At 53.3% G+C, this 15,101-nt stretch overlaps 5 non-coding genes across 5 annotated transcripts; all 5 read left to right on the forward strand.

Moving 5' to 3' along the window:
* The first annotated feature begins 1,777 nt into the window (after positions 1-1,777).
* TRNAA-AGC (transfer RNA alanine (anticodon AGC)) lies at positions 1,778-1,850 on the forward strand. The gene has a single exon. It is a non-coding gene; the product is annotated as a tRNA-Ala (tRNA).
* Positions 1,851-3,989: 2,139 nt separating this feature from the next.
* On the forward strand, positions 3,990-4,062 carry TRNAA-AGC (transfer RNA alanine (anticodon AGC)). Its single transcript has one exon. It is a non-coding gene; the product is annotated as a tRNA-Ala (tRNA).
* Positions 4,063-8,439: 4,377 nt separating this feature from the next.
* On the forward strand, positions 8,440-8,512 carry TRNAA-AGC (transfer RNA alanine (anticodon AGC)). The gene has a single exon. It is a non-coding gene; the product is annotated as a tRNA-Ala (tRNA).
* Positions 8,513-11,628: 3,116 nt separating this feature from the next.
* On the forward strand, positions 11,629-11,701 carry TRNAA-AGC (transfer RNA alanine (anticodon AGC)). The gene has a single exon. It is a non-coding gene; the product is annotated as a tRNA-Ala (tRNA).
* A 968-nt stretch (positions 11,702-12,669) lies between these two features.
* TRNAA-AGC (transfer RNA alanine (anticodon AGC)) lies at positions 12,670-12,742 on the forward strand. The gene has a single exon. It is a non-coding gene; the product is annotated as a tRNA-Ala (tRNA).
* The last annotated feature ends 2,359 nt before the right edge of the window (positions 12,743-15,101 follow it).

The following is a 15,101-nucleotide window of genomic DNA, read 5'->3' on the forward strand; positions in this document are numbered from 1 at the left end:
AATATCGATTGGCATAGGAAAGGGCAACGTAGCAGAGGATGGTTTCGATCCATCGACCTCTGGGTTATGGGCCCAGCACGCTTCCGCTGCGCCACTCTGCTCTTGTCGCTGACCAACCTCAACAACCACATGTGGATGTAGTTTGCCAGCGATTCCCACGGGGAGTGGGTCCATGTGGCAAAGTCACAATGTAGACGACTAGGCGTTTCCATTGATTTTCGACCAGCGAATCCCAAGTCAAGCGTGGGCGAGAGCTGGACTCTCCTAGACCAGCTGAGCGAGGGTGGTGGCAAGTGGCCCGGCGTGGAGCATTGGTGGTTCAGTGGTAGAATTCTCGCCTGCCACGCGGGAGGCCCGGGTTCGATTCCCGGCCAATGCAATTATGGGCTCTTTGTGTTTGCAGCGCTCTCCCCCAATTTCCAGCCCCGTGGAGTGCATCAAGGCACAAGGTGTTTCTTGTCGAGAATGTACTAGGCGGTGTGAGTGCTTTTTGAAACCAGCCTTCTCCCAATTACATCATTGAAACCCATGGGGCCATACCTCTGAAGGGGCTCAGTTGTCAAAGGTCGTAGGAGGGAAAAAAAAGGGGGGTGCAAACCTTCTACGCTAGGAAAGCGGGTGGCTCTCCTGGTGTCTAGCGGCCAGAGCAGGTTGTGGATTTCGCAAAACTGACTATATTTTACACATAGCCCAGGAGAGGACAGGGATCAGCCATAGCGCAAGCAACACACTCGAGCAAAGGGGGATTAGCTCAAGTGGCAGAGCGCTCGCTTTGCATGCGAGAGGTAGCGGGATCGATGCCCGCATTCTCCAAACGCAGCTTTCCTGGTTTCACGGGAGGCACCTTGCTTTTGTGTTTGATGTTGAAGCTTGGAACCGAGCGCCGTGAGCAACATGGGAAGCCGGAGTGCTCCTCATAACATGTGCCAAGGCATTGCCACGTTTTTGTGGTGGCATCTGTGGCTTCAGCCAAAGTCACGTAGGCAGTATTGGACAAAAGCAATCAATTAAAGAAAGCACGACCAGGCTTCCATGGCCAAGAGACAATATTCCATTAGGGGGAAAGGTGCCAGTGCCATGCTTACGCTGAGAGCTTTGGACTCGTTGAATCACCTGAATCAGGTTCAACTTCTCTTTGTGTGCGAAAGAAAGGCCTTTGGGCCCGCAAGCAAATATCGATTGGCATAGGAAAAGGCAACGTAGCAGAGGATGGTTTCGATCCATCGACCTCTGGGTTATGGGCCCAGCACGCTTCCGCTGCGCCACTCTGCTCTTGTCGCTGGCCATCCTCATGGATTTCGACAAGCGAATCCCAAGTCAAGCGTGGGCGAGAGCTGGACTCTCCTAGGCCAGCTGAGCGAGGGTGGTGGCGCCTGGCCCGGCGTGGAGCATTGGTGGTTCAGTGGTAGAATTCTCGCCTGCCACGCGGGAGGCCCGGGTTCGATTCCCGGCCAATGCAATTATGGGCTCTTGGTGTTTGTAGCTCTCTCCCCCAATTTCCAGCCCCATGGAATGCCTCAAGGCACAAGGTGTTTCTTGTCGAGAATGTATTAGGCGGTGTGAGTGCTTTTTGAAACCACCTTCTCCCAATGACATCATTGAAACCCATGGGGCCATACTTCAGAAGGGGCTCAGTTGTCCAAGGTCTTGGGGGAGTGGCTCTCCTGGTGTCTAGCGGCCAGAGCAAGTTGTGGATTTAGCAAAACTGCCTATAGTTTACACATAGCCCAGGAGAGGACAGGGATCAGCCATAGCACAAGCAACAACCTCAAGCAAAGGGGGATTAGCTCAAATGGTAGAGCGCTCGCTTAGCATGCGAGAGGTAGCGGGATCGATGCCCGCATTCTCCAAATGCAGCTTTCCTGATTTGCCAGGAGACACCTTGCTTTTGTGTTTGATGTTGAAGCTTGGAACCGAGCGCCGTGAGCAACATGGGAAGCCGGAGTCCTCCTCATAACGCGTGCCAAGGCGTTGCCACGTTTTTGTGGTGGCAACTGTGGCTTCAGCCAAAGTCACGTAGGCAGTGTTGGACAAAAGCAATCTAGTAAACAAAGCACGAGCAGGCCTCCATGGCCAAGAGACAATATTTCATTAGCGCAAAAGGTGCCAGTGCCATGCTTACGCTGAGAGCTTTGGACTCGTTGAATCACCTGAATCAGGTTCAACTTCTCTTTGTGTGCGAAAGAAAGGCCTTTGGGCCCGCACGCAAGCAAATATCGATTGGCATAGGAAAGGGCAACGTAGCAGAGGATGGTTTCGATCCATCGACCTCTGGGTTATGGGCCCAGCACGCTTCCGCTGCGCCACTCTGCTCTTGTCGCTGACCAACCTCAACAACCACATGTGGATGTAGTTTGCCAGCGATTCCCACGGGGAGTGGGTCCATGTGGCAAAGTCACAATGTAGACGACTAGGCGTTTCCATTGATTTTCGACCAGCGAATCCCAAGTCAAGCGTGGGCGAGAGCTGGACTCTCCTAGACCAGCTGAGCGAGGGTGGTGGCAAGTGGCCCGGCGTGGAGCATTGGTGGTTCAGTGGTAGAATTCTCGCCTGCCACGCGGGAGGCCCGGGTTCGATTCCCGGCCAATGCAATTATGGGCTCTTTGTGTTTGCAGCGCTCTCCCCCAATTTCCAGCCCCGTGGAGTGCATCAAGGCACAAGGTGTTTCTTGTCGAGAATGTACTAGGCGGTGTGAGTGCTTTTTGAAACCAGCCTTCTCCCAATTACATCATTGAAACCCATGGGGCCATACCTCTGAAGGGGCTCAGTTGTCAAAGGTCGTAGGAGGGAAAAAAAAGGGGGGTGCAAACCTTCTACGCTAGGAAAGCGGGTGGCTCTCCTGGTGTCTAGCGGCCAGAGCAGGTTGTGGATTTCGCAAAACTGACTATATTTTACACATAGCCCAGGAGAGGACAGGGATCAGCCATAGCGCAAGCAACACACTCGAGCAAAGGGGGATTAGCTCAAGTGGCAGAGCGCTCGCTTTGCATGCGAGAGGTAGCGGGATCGATGCCCGCATTCTCCAAACGCAGCTTTCCTGGTTTCACGGGAGGCACCTTGCTTTTGTGTTTGATGTTGAAGCTTGGAACCGAGCGCCGTGAGCAACATGGGAAGCCGGAGTGCTCCTCATAACATGTGCCAAGGCATTGCCACGTTTTTGTGGTGGCATCTGTGGCTTCAGCCAAAGTCACGTAGGCAGTATTGGACAAAAGCAATCAATTAAAGAAAGCACGACCAGGCTTCCATGGCCAAGAGACAATATTCCATTAGGGGGAAAGGTGCCAGTGCCATGCTTACGCTGAGAGCTTTGGACTCGTTGAATCACCTGAATCAGGTTCAACTTCTCTTTGTGTGCGAAAGAAAGGCCTTTGGGCCCGCAAGCAAATATCGATTGGCATAGGAAAAGGCAACGTAGCAGAGGATGGTTTCGATCCATCGACCTCTGGGTTATGGGCCCAGCACGCTTCCGCTGCGCCACTCTGCTCTTGTCACTGGCCATCCTCATGGATTTCGACAAGCGAATCCCAAGTCAAGCGTGGGCGAGAGCTGGACTCTCCTAGGCCAGCTGAGCGAGGGTGGTGGCGCCTGGCCCGGCGTGGAGCATTGGTGGTTCAGTGGTAGAATTCTCGCCTGCCACGCGGGAGGCCCGGGTTCGATTCCCGGCCAATGCAATTATGGGCTCTTGGTGTTTGTAGCTCTCTCCCCCAATTTCCAGCCCCATGGAATGCCTCAAGGCACAAGGTGTTTCTTGTCGAGAATGTATTAGGCGGTGTGAGTGCTTTTTGAAACCACCTTCTCCCAATGACATCATTGAAACCCATGGGGCCATACTTCAGAAGGGGCTCAGTTGTCCAAGGTCTTGGGGGAGTGGCTCTCCTGGTGTCTAGCGGCCAGAGCAAGTTGTGGATTTAGCAAAACTGCCTATAGTTTACACATAGCCCAGGAGAGGACAGGGATCAGCCATAGCACAAGCAACAACCTCAAGCAAAGGGGGATTAGCTCAAATGGTAGAGCGCTCGCTTAGCATGCGAGAGGTAGCGGGATCGATGCCCGCATTCTCCAAATGCAGCTTTCCTGATTTGCCAGGAGACACCTTGCTTTTGTGTTTGATGTTGAAGCTTGGAACCGAGCGCCGTGAGCAACATGGGAAGCCGGAGTCCTCCTCATAACGCGTGCCAAGGCGTTGCCACGTTTTTGTGGTGGCAACTGTGGCTTCAGCCAAAGTCACGTAGGCAGTGTTGGACAAAAGCAATCTAGTAAACAAAGCACGAGCAGGCCTCCATGGCCAAGAGACAATATTTCATTAGCGCAAAAGGTGCCAGTGCCATGCTTACGCTGAGAGCTTTGGACTCGTTGAATCACCTGAATCAGGTTCAACTTCTCTTTGTGTGCGAAAGAAAGGCCTTTGGGCCCGCACGCAAGCAAATATCGATTGGCATAGAAAAAGGCAACGTAGCAGAGGATGGTTTCGATCCATCGACCTCTGGGTTATGGGCCCAGCACGCTTCCGCTGCGCCACTCTGCTCTTGTCGCTGACCAACCTCAACAACCACATGTGGATGTAGTTTGCCAGTGATTCCCACGGGGAGTGGGTCCATGTGGCAAAGTCACAATGTAGACGACTAGGCGTTTCCATTGATTTTCGACCAGCGAATCCCAAGTCAAGCGTGGGCGAGAGCTGGACTCTCCTAGACCAGCTGAGCGAGGGTGGTGGCAAGTGGCCCGGCGTGGAGCATTGGTGGTTCAGTGGTAGAATTCTCGCCTGCCACGCGGGAGGCCCGGGTTCGATTCCCGGCCAATGCAATTATGGGCTCTTTGTGTTTGCAGCGCTCTCCCCCAATTTCCAGCCCCGTGGAGTGCATCAAGGCACAAGGTGTTTCTTGTCGAGAATGTACTAGGCGGTGTGAGTGCTTTTTGAAACCAGCCTTCTCCCAATTACATCATTGAAACCCATGGGGCCATACCTCTGAAGGGGCTCAGTTGTCAAAGGTCGTAGGAGGGAAAAAAAAGGGGGGTGCAAACCTTCTACGCTAGGAAAGCGGGTGGCTCTCCTGGTGTCTAGCGGCCAGAGCAGGTTGTGGATTTCGCAAAACTGACTATATTTTACACATAGCCCAGGAGAGGACAGGGATCAGCCATAGCGCAAGCAACACACTCGAGCAAAGGGGGATTAGCTCAAGTGGCAGAGCGCTCGCTTTGCATGCGAGAGGTAGCGGGATCGATGCCCGCATTCTCCAAACGCAGCTTTCCTGGTTTCACGGGAGGCACCTTGCTTTTGTGTTTGATGTTGAAGCTTGGAACCGAGCGCCGTGAGCAACATGGGAAGCCGGAGTGCTCCTCATAACATGTGCCAAGGCATTGCCACGTTTTTGTGGTGGCATCTGTGGCTTCAGCCAAAGTCACGTAGGCAGTATTGGACAAAAGCAATCAATTAAAGAAAGCACGACCAGGCTTCCATGGCCAAGAGACAATATTCCATTAGGGGGAAAGGTGCCAGTGCCATGCTTACGCTGAGAGCTTTGGACTCGTTGAATCACCTGAATCAGGTTCAACTTCTCTTTGTGTGCGAAAGAAAGGCCTTTGGGCCCGCAAGCAAATATCGATTGGCATAGGAAAAGGCAACGTAGCAGAGGATGGTTTCGATCCATCGACCTCTGGGTTATGGGCCCAGCACGCTTCCGCTGCGCCACTCTGCTCTTGTCGCTGACCATCCTCATGGATTTCGACAAGCGAATCCCAAGTCAAGCGTGGGCGAGAGCTGGACTCTCCTAGGCCAGCTGAGCGAGGGTGGTGGCGCCTGGCCCGGCGTGGAGCATTGGTGGTTCAGTGGTAGAATTCTCGCCTGCCACGCGGGAGGCCCGGGTTCGATTCCCGGCCAATGCAATTATGGGCTCTTGGTGTTAGTAGCTCTCTCCCCCAATTTCCAGCCCCATGGAATGCCTCAAGGCACAAGGTGTTTCTTGTCGAGAATGTATTAGGCGGTGTGAGTGCTTTTTGAAACCACCTTCTCCCAATGACATCATTGAAACCCATGGGGCCATACTTCAGAAGGGGCTCAGTTGTCCAAGGTCTTGGGGGAGTGGCTCTCCTGGTGTCTAGCGGCCAGAGCAAGTTGTGGATTTAGCAAAACTGCCTATAGTTTACACATAGCCCAGGAGAGGACAGGGATCAGCCATAGCACAAGCAACAACCTCAAGCAAAGGGGGATTAGCTCAAATGGTAGAGTGCTCGCTTAGCATGCGAGAGGTAGTGGGATCGATGCCCGCATTCTCCAAATGCAGCTTTCCTGATTTGCCAGGAGACACCTTGCTTTTGTGTTTGATGTTGAAGCTTGGAACCGAGCGCCGTGAGCAACATGGGAAGCCGGAGTCCTCCTCATAACGCGTGCCAAGGCGTTGCCACGTTTTTGTGGTGGCAACTGTGGCTTCAGCCAAAGTCACGTAGGCAGTGTTGGACAAAAGCAATCTAGTAAACAAAGCACGAGCAGGCCTCCATGGCCAAGAGACAATATTTCATTAGCGCAAAAGGTGCCAGTGCCATGCTTACGCTGAGAGCTTTGGACTCGTTGAATCACCTGAATCAGGTTCAACTTCTCTTTGTGTGCGAAAGAAAGGCCTTTGGGCCCGCACGCAAGCAAATATCGATTGGCATAGGAAAGGGCAACGTAGCAGAGGATGGTTTCGATCCATCGACCTCTGGGTTATGGGCCCAGCACGCTTCCGCTGCGCCACTCTGCTCTTGTCGCTGACCAACCTCAACAACCACATGTGGATGTAGTTTGCCAGCGATTCCCACGGGGAGTGGGTCCATGTGGCAAAGTCACAATGTAGACGACTAGGCGTTTCCATTGATTTTCGACCAGCGAATCCCAAGTCAAGCGTGGGCGAGAGCTGGACTCTCCTAGACCAGCTGAGCGAGGGTGGTGGCAAGTGGCCCGGCGTGGAGCATTGGTGGTTCAGTGGTAGAATTCTCGCCTGCCACGCGGGAGGCCCGGGTTCGATTCCCGGCCAATGCAATTATGGGCTCTTTGTGTTTGCAGCGCTCTCCCCCAATTTCCAGCCCCGTGGAGTGCATCAAGGCACAAGGTGTTTCTTGTCGAGAATGTACTAGGCGGTGTGAGTGCTTTTTGAAACCAGCCTTCTCCCAATTACATCATTGAAACCCATGGGGCCATACCTCTGAAGGGGCTCAGTTGTCAAAGGTCGTAGGAGGGAAAAAAAAGGGGGGTGCAAACCTTCTACGCTAGGAAAGCGGGTGGCTCTCCTGGTGTCTAGCGGCCAGAGCAGGTTGTGGATTTCGCAAAACTGACTATATTTTACACATAGCCCAGGAGAGGACAGGGATCAGCCATAGCGCAAGCAACACACTCGAGCAAAGGGGGATTAGCTCAAGTGGCAGAGCGCTCGCTTTGCATGCGAGAGGTAGCGGGATCGATGCCCGCATTCTCCAAACGCAGCTTTCCTGGTTTCACGGGAGGCACCTTGCTTTTGTGTTTGATGTTGAAGCTTGGAACCGAGCGCCGTGAGCAACATGGGAAGCCGGAGTGCTCCTCATAACATGTGCCAAGGCATTGCCACGTTTTTGTGGTGGCATCTGTGGCTTCAGCCAAAGTCACGTAGGCAGTATTGGACAAAAGCAATCAATTAAAGAAAGCACGACCAGGCTTCCATGGCCAAGAGACAATATTCCATTAGGGGGAAAGGTGCCAGTGCCATGCTTACGCTGAGAGCTTTGGACTCGTTGAATCACCTGAATCAGGTTCAACTTCTCTTTGTGTGCGAAAGAAAGGCCTTTGGGCCCGCAAGCAAATATCGATTGGCATAGGAAAAGGCAACGTAGCAGAGGATGGTTTTGATCCATCGACCTCTGGGTTATGGGCCCAGCACGCTTCCGCTGCGCCACTCTGCTCTTGTCGCTGGCCATCCTCATGGATTTCGACAAGCGAATCCCAAGTCAAGCGTGGGCGAGAGCTGGACTCTCCTAGGCCAGCTGAGCGAGGGTGGTGGCGCCTGGCCCGGCGTGGAGCATTGGTGGTTCAGTGGTAGAATTCTCGCCTGCCACGCGGGAGGCCCGGGTTCGATTCCCGGTCAATGCAATTATGGGCTCTTGGTGTTTGTAGCTCTCTCCCCCAATTTCCAGCCCCATGGAATGCCTCAAGGCACAAGGTGTTTCTTGTCGAGAATGTATTAGGCGGTGTGAGTGCTTTTTGAAACCACCTTCTCCCAATGACATCATTGAAACCCATGGGGCCATACTTCAGAAGGGGCTCAGTTGTCCAAGGTCTTGGGGGAGTGGCTCTCCTGGTGTCTAGCGGCCAGAGCAAGTTGTGGATTTAGCAAAACTGCCTATAGTTTACACATAGCCCAGGAGAGGACAGGGATCAGCCATAGCACAAGCAACAACCTCAAGCAACAACCTCAAGCAACAACCTCAAGCAAAGGGGGATTAGCTCAAATGGTAGAGCGCTCGCTTAGCATGCGAGAGGTAGCGGGATCGATGCCCGCATTCTCCAAATGCAGCTTTCCTGATTTGCCAGGAGACACCTTGCTTTTGTGTTTGATGTTGAAGCTTGGAACCGAGCACCGTGAGCAACATGGGAAGCCGGAGTCCTCCTCATAACGCGTGCCAAGGCGTTGCCACGTTTTTGTGGTGGCAACTGTGGCTTCAGCCAAAGTCACGTAGGCAGTGTTGGACAAAAGCAATCTAGTAAACAAAGCACGAGCAGGCCTCCATGGCCAAGAGACAATATTTCATTAGCGCAAAAGGTGCCAGTGCCATGCTTACGCTGAGAGCTTTGGACTCGTTGAATCACCTGAATCAGGTTCAACTTCTCTTTGTGTGCGAAAGAAAGGCCTTTGGGCCCGCACGCAAGCAAATATCGATTGGCATAGAAAAAGGCAACGTAGCAGAGGATGGTTTCGATCCATCGACCTCTGGGTTATGGGCCCAGCACGCTTCCGCTGCGCCACTCTGCTCTTGTCGCTGACCAACCTCAACAACCACATGTGGATGTAGTTTGCCAGCGATTCCCACGGGGAGTGGGTCCATGTGGCAAAGTCACAATGTAGACGACTAGGCGTTTCCATTGATTTTCGACCAGCGAATCCCAAGTCAAGCGTGGGCGAGAGCTGGACTCTCCTAGACCAGCTGAGCGAGGGTGGTGGCAAGTGGCCCGGCGTGGAGCATTGGTGGTTCAGTGGTAGAATTCTCGCCTGCCACGCGGGAGGCCCGGGTTCGATTCCCGGCCAATGCAATTATGGGCTCTTTGTGTTTGCAGCGCTCTCCCCCAATTTCCAGCCCTGTGGAGTGCATCAAGGCACAAGGTGTTTCTTGTCGAGAATGTACTAGGCGGTGTGAGTGCTTTTTGAAACCAGCCTTCTCCCAATTACATCATTGAAACCCATGGGGCCATACCTCTGAAGGGGCTCAGTTGTCAAAGGTCGTAGGAGGGAAAAAAAAGGGGGGTGCAAACCTTCTACGCTAGGAAAGCGGGTGGCTCTCCTGGTGTCTAGCGGCCAGAGCAGGTTGTGGATTTCGCAAAACTGACTATATTTTACACATAGCCCAGGAGAGGACAGGGATCAGCCATAGCGCAAGCAACACACTCGAGCAAAGGGGGATTAGCTCAAGTGGCAGAGCGCTCGCTTTGCATGCGAGAGGTAGCGGGATCGATGCCCGCATTCTCCAAACGCAGCTTTCCTGGTTTCACGGGAGGCACCTTGCTTTTGTGTTTGATGTTGAAGCTTGGAACCGAGCGCCGTGAGCAACATGGGAAGCCGGAGTGCTCCTCATAACATGTGCCAAGGCATTGCCACGTTTTTGTGGTGGCATCTGTGGCTTCAGCCAAAGTCACGTAGGCAGTATTGGACAAAAGCAATCAATTAAAGAAAGCACGACCAGGCTTCCATGGCCAAGAGACAATATTCCATTAGGGGGAAAGGTGCCAGTGCCATGCTTACGCTGAGAGCTTTGGACTCGTTGAATCACCTGAATCAGGTTCAACTTCTCTTTGTGTGCGAAAGAAAGGCCTTTGGGCCCGCAAGCAAATATCGATTGGCATAGGAAAAGGCAACGTAGCAGAGGATGGTTTCGATCCATCGACCTCTGGGTTATGGGCCCAGCACGCTTCCGCTGCGCCACTCTGCTCTTGTCGCTGACCATCCTCATGGATTTCGACAAGCGAATCCCAAGTCAAGCGTGGGCGAGAGCTGGACTCTCCTAGGCCAGCTGAGCGAGGGTGGTGGCGCCTGGCCCGGCGTGGAGCATTGGTGGTTCAGTGGTAGAATTCTCGCCTGCCACGCGGGAGGCCCGGGTTCGATTCCCGGCCAATGCAATTATGGGCTCTTGGTGTTTGTAGCTCTCTCCCCCAATTTCCAGCCCCATGGAATGCCTCAAGGCACAAGGTGTTTCTTGTCGAGAATGTATTAGGCGGTGTGAGTGCTTTTTGAAACCACCTTCTCCCAATGACATCATTGAAACCCATGGGGCCATACTTCAGAAGGGGCTCAGTTGTCCAAGGTCTTGGGGGAGTGGCTCTCCTGGTGTCTAGCGGCCAGAGCAAGTTGTGGATTTAGCAAAACTGCCTATAGTTTACACATAGCCCAGGAGAGGACAGGGATCAGCCATAGCACAAGCAACAACCTCAAGCAAAGGGGGATTAGCTCAAATGGTAGAGCGCTCGCTTAGCATGCGAGAGGTAGTGGGATCGATGCCCGCATTCTCCAAATGCAGCTTTCCTGATTTGCCAGGAGACACCTTGCTTTTGTGTTTGATGTTGAAGCTTGGAACCGAGCGCCGTGAGCAACATGGGAAGCCGGAGTCCTCCTCATAACGCGTGCCAAGGCGTTGCCACGTTTTTGTGGTGGCAACTGTGGCTTCAGCCAAAGTCACGTAGGCAGTGTTGGACAAAAGCAATCTAGTAAACAAAGCACGAGCAGGCCTCCATGGCCAAGAGACAATATTTCATTAGCGCAAAAGGTGCCAGTGCCATGCTTACGCTGAGAGCTTTGGACTCGTTGAATCACCTGAATCAGGTTCAACTTCTCTTTGTGTGCGAAAGAAAGGCCTTTGGGCCCGCACGCAAGCAAATATCGATTGGCATAGAAAAAGGCAACGTAGCAGAGGATGGTTTCGATCCATCGACCTCTGGGTTATGGGCCCAGCACGCTTCCGCTGCGCCACTCTGCTCTTGTCGCTGGCCATCCTCATGGATTTCGACAAGCGAATCCCAAGTCAAGCGTGGGCGAGAGCTGGACTCTCCTAGGCCAGCTGAGCGAGGGTGGTGGCGCCTGGCCCGGCGTGGAGCATTGGTGGTTCAGTGGTAGAATTCTCGCCTGCCACGCGGGAGGCCCGGGTTCGATTCCCGGCCAATGCAATTATGGGCTCTTGGTGTTTGTAGCTCTCTCCCCCAATTTCCAGCCCCATGGAATGCCTCAAGGCACAAGGTGTTTCTTGTCGAGAATGTATTAGGCGGTGTGAGTGCTTTTTGAAACCACCTTCTCCCAATGACATCATTGAAACCCATGGGGCCATACTTCAGTTGTGGATTTAGCAAAACTGCCTATAGTTTACACATAGCCCAGGAGAGGACAGGGATCAGCCATAGCACAAGCAACAACCTCAAGCAAAGGGGGATTAGCTCAAATGGTAGAGCGCTCGCTTAGCATGCGAGAGGTAGCGGGATCGATGCCCGCATTCTCCAAATGCAGCTTTCCTGATTTGCCAGGAGACACCTTGCTTTTGTGTTTGATGTTGAAGCTTGGAACCGAGCGCCGTGAGCAACATGGGAAGCCGGAGTCCTCCTCATAACGCGTGCCAAGGCGTTGCCACGTTTTTGTGGTGGCAACTGTGGCTTCAGCCAAAGTCACGTAGGCAGTGTTGGACAAAAGCAATCTAGTAAACAAAGCACGAGCAGGCCTCCATGGCCAAGAGACAATATTTCATTAGCGCAAAAGGTGCCAGTGCCATGCTTACGCTGAGAGCTTTGGACTCGTTGAATCACCTGAATCAGGTTCAACTTCTCTTTGTGTGCGAAAGAAAGGCCTTTGGGCCCGCACGCAAGCAAATATCGATTGGCATAGAAAAAGGCAACGTAGCAGAGGATGGTTTCGATCCATCGACCTCTGGGTTATGGGCCCAGCACGCTTCCGCTGCGCCACTCTGCTCTTGTCGCTGGCCATCCTCATGGATTTCGACAAGCGAATCCCAAGTCAAGCGTGGGCGAGAGCTGGACTCTCCTAGGCCAGCTGAGCGAGGGTGGTGGCGCCTGGCCCGGCGTGGAGCATTGGTGGTTCAGTGGTAGAATTCTCGCCTGCCACGCGGGAGGCCCGGGTTCGATTCCCGGCCAATGCAATTATGGGCTCTTGGTGTTTGTAGCTCTCTCCCCCAATTTCCAGCCCCATGGAATGCCTCAAGGCACAAGGTGTTTCTTGTCGAGAATGTATTAGGCGGTGTGAGTGCTTTTTGAAACCACCTTCTCCCAATGACATCATTGAAACCCATGGGGCCATACTTCAGAAGGGGCTCAGTTGTCCAAGGTCTTGGGGGAGTGGCTCTCCTGGTGTCTAGCGGCCAGAGCAAGTTGTGGATTTAGCAAAACTGCCTATAGTTTACACATAGCCCAGGAGAGGACAGGGATCAGCCATAGCACAAGCAACAACCTCAAGCAAAGGGGGATTAGCTCAAATGGTAGAGCGCTCGCTTAGCATGCGAGAGGTAGCGGGATCGATGCCCGCATTCTCCAAATGCAGCTTTCCTGATTTGCCAGGAGACACCTTGCTTTTGTGTTTGATGTTGAAGCTTGGAACCGAGCGCCGTGAGCAACATGGGAAGCCGGAGTCCTCCTCATAACGCGTGCCAAGGCGTTGCCACGTTTTTGTGGTGGCAACTGTGGCTTCAGCCAAAGTCACGTAGGCAGTGTTGGACAAAAGCAATCTAGTAAACAAAGCACGAGCAGGCCTCCATGGCCAAGAGACAATATTTCATTAGCGCAAAAGGTGCCAGTGCCATGCTTACGCTGAGAGCTTTGGACTCGTTGAATCACCTGAATCAGGTTCAACTTCTCTTTGTGTGCGAAAGAAAGGCCTTTGGGCCCGCACGCAAGCAAATATCGATTGGCATAGAAAAAGGCAACGTAGCAGAGGATGGTTTCGATCCATCGACCTCTGGGTTATGGGCCCAGCACGCTTCCGCTGCGCCACTCTGCTCTTGTCGCTGACCAACCTCAACAACCACATGTGGATGTAGTTTGCCAGCGATTCCCACGGGGAGTGGGTCCATGTGGCAAAGTCACAATGTAGACGACTAGGCGTTTCCATTGATTTTCGACCAGCGAATCCCAAGTCAAGCGTGGGCGAGAGCTGGACTCTCCTAGACCAGCTGAGCGAGGGTGGTGGCAAGTGGCCCGGCGTGGAGCATTGGTGGTTCAGTGGTAGAATTCTCGCCTGCCACGCGGGAGGCCCGGGTTCGATTCCCGGCCAATGCAATTATGGGCTCTTTGTGTTTGCAGCGCTCTCCCCCAATTTCCAGCCCCGTGGAGTGCATCAAGGCACAAGGTGTTTCTTGTCGAGAATGTACTAGGCGGTGTGAGTGCTTTTTGAAACCAGCCTTCTCCCAATTACATCATTGAAACCCATGGGGCCATACCTCTGAAGGGGCTCAGTTGTCAAAGGTCGTAGGAGGGAAAAAAAAGGGGGGTGCAAACCTTCTACGCTAGGAAAGCGGGTGGCTCTCCTGGTGTCTAGCGGCCAGAGCAGGTTGTGGATTTCGCAAAACTGACTATATTTTACACATAGCCCAGGAGAGGACAGGGATCAGCCATAGCGCAAGCAACACACTCGAGCAAAGGGGGATTAGCTCAAGTGGCAGAGCGCTCGCTTTGCATGCGAGAGGTAGCGGGATCGATGCCCGCATTCTCCAAACGCAGCTTTCCTGGTTTCACGGGAGGCACCTTGCTTTTGTGTTTGATGTTGAAGCTTGGAACCGAGCGCCGTGAGCAACATGGGAAGCCGGAGTGCTCCTCATAACATGTGCCAAGGCATTGCCACGTTTTTGTGGTGGCATCTGTGGCTTCAGCCAAAGTCACGTAGGCAGTATTGGACAAAAGCAATCAATTAAAGAAAGCACGACCAGGCTTCCATGGCCAAGAGACAATATTCCATTAGGGGGAAAGGTGCCAGTGCCATGCTTACGCTGAGAGCTTTGGACTCGTTGAATCACCTGAATCAGGTTCAACTTCTCTTTGTGTGCGAAAGAAAGGCCTTTGGGCCCGCAAGCAAATATCGATTGGCATAGGAAAAGGCAACGTAGCAGAGGATGGTTTCGATCCATCGACCTCTGGGTTATGGGCCCAGCACGCTTCCGCTGCGCCACTCTGCTCTTGTCGCTGACCATCCTCATGGATTTCGACAAGCGAATCCCAAGTCAAGCGTGGGCGAGAGCTGGACTCTCCTAGGCCAGCTGAGCGAGGGTGGTGGCGCCTGGCCCGGCGTGCAGCATTGGTGGTTCAGTGGTAGAATTCTCGCCTGCCACGCGGGAGGCCCGGGTTCGATTCCCGGCCAATGCAATTATGGGCTCTTGGTGTTTGTAGCTCTCTCCCCCAATTTCCAGCCCCATGGAATGCCTCAAGGCACAAGGTGTTTCTTGTCGAGAATGTATTAGGCGGTGTGAGTGCTTTTTGAAACCACCTTCTCCCAATGACATCATTGAAACCCATGGGGCCATACTTCAGAAGGGGCTCAGTTGTCCAAGGTCTTGGGGGAGTGGCTCTCCTGGTGTCTAGCGGCCAGAGCAAGTTGTGGATTTAGCAAAACTGCCTATAGTTTACACATAGCCCAGGAGAGGACAGGGATCAGCCATAGCACAAGCAACAACCTCAAGCATAGGGGGATTAGCTCAAATGGTAGAGTGCTCGCTTAGCATGCGAGAGGTAGCGGGATCGATGCCCGCATTCTCCAAATGCAGCTTTCCTGATTTGCCAGGAGACACCTTGCTTTTGTGTTTGATGTTGAAGCTTGGAACCGAGCGCCGTGAGCAACATGGGAAGCCGGAGTCCTCCTCATAACGCGTGCCAAGGCGTTGCCACGTTTTTGTGGTGGCAACTG

The sequence above is a fragment of the Lithobates pipiens genome, unplaced genomic scaffold (genome assembly GCF_037356315.1).
Source record: "Lithobates pipiens isolate NorthernLeopardFrog02 unplaced genomic scaffold, aLitPip1_a1.2 Scaffold_18, whole genome shotgun sequence".
Taxonomy (NCBI): Eukaryota; Metazoa; Chordata; class Amphibia; order Anura; family Ranidae; genus Lithobates; species Lithobates pipiens.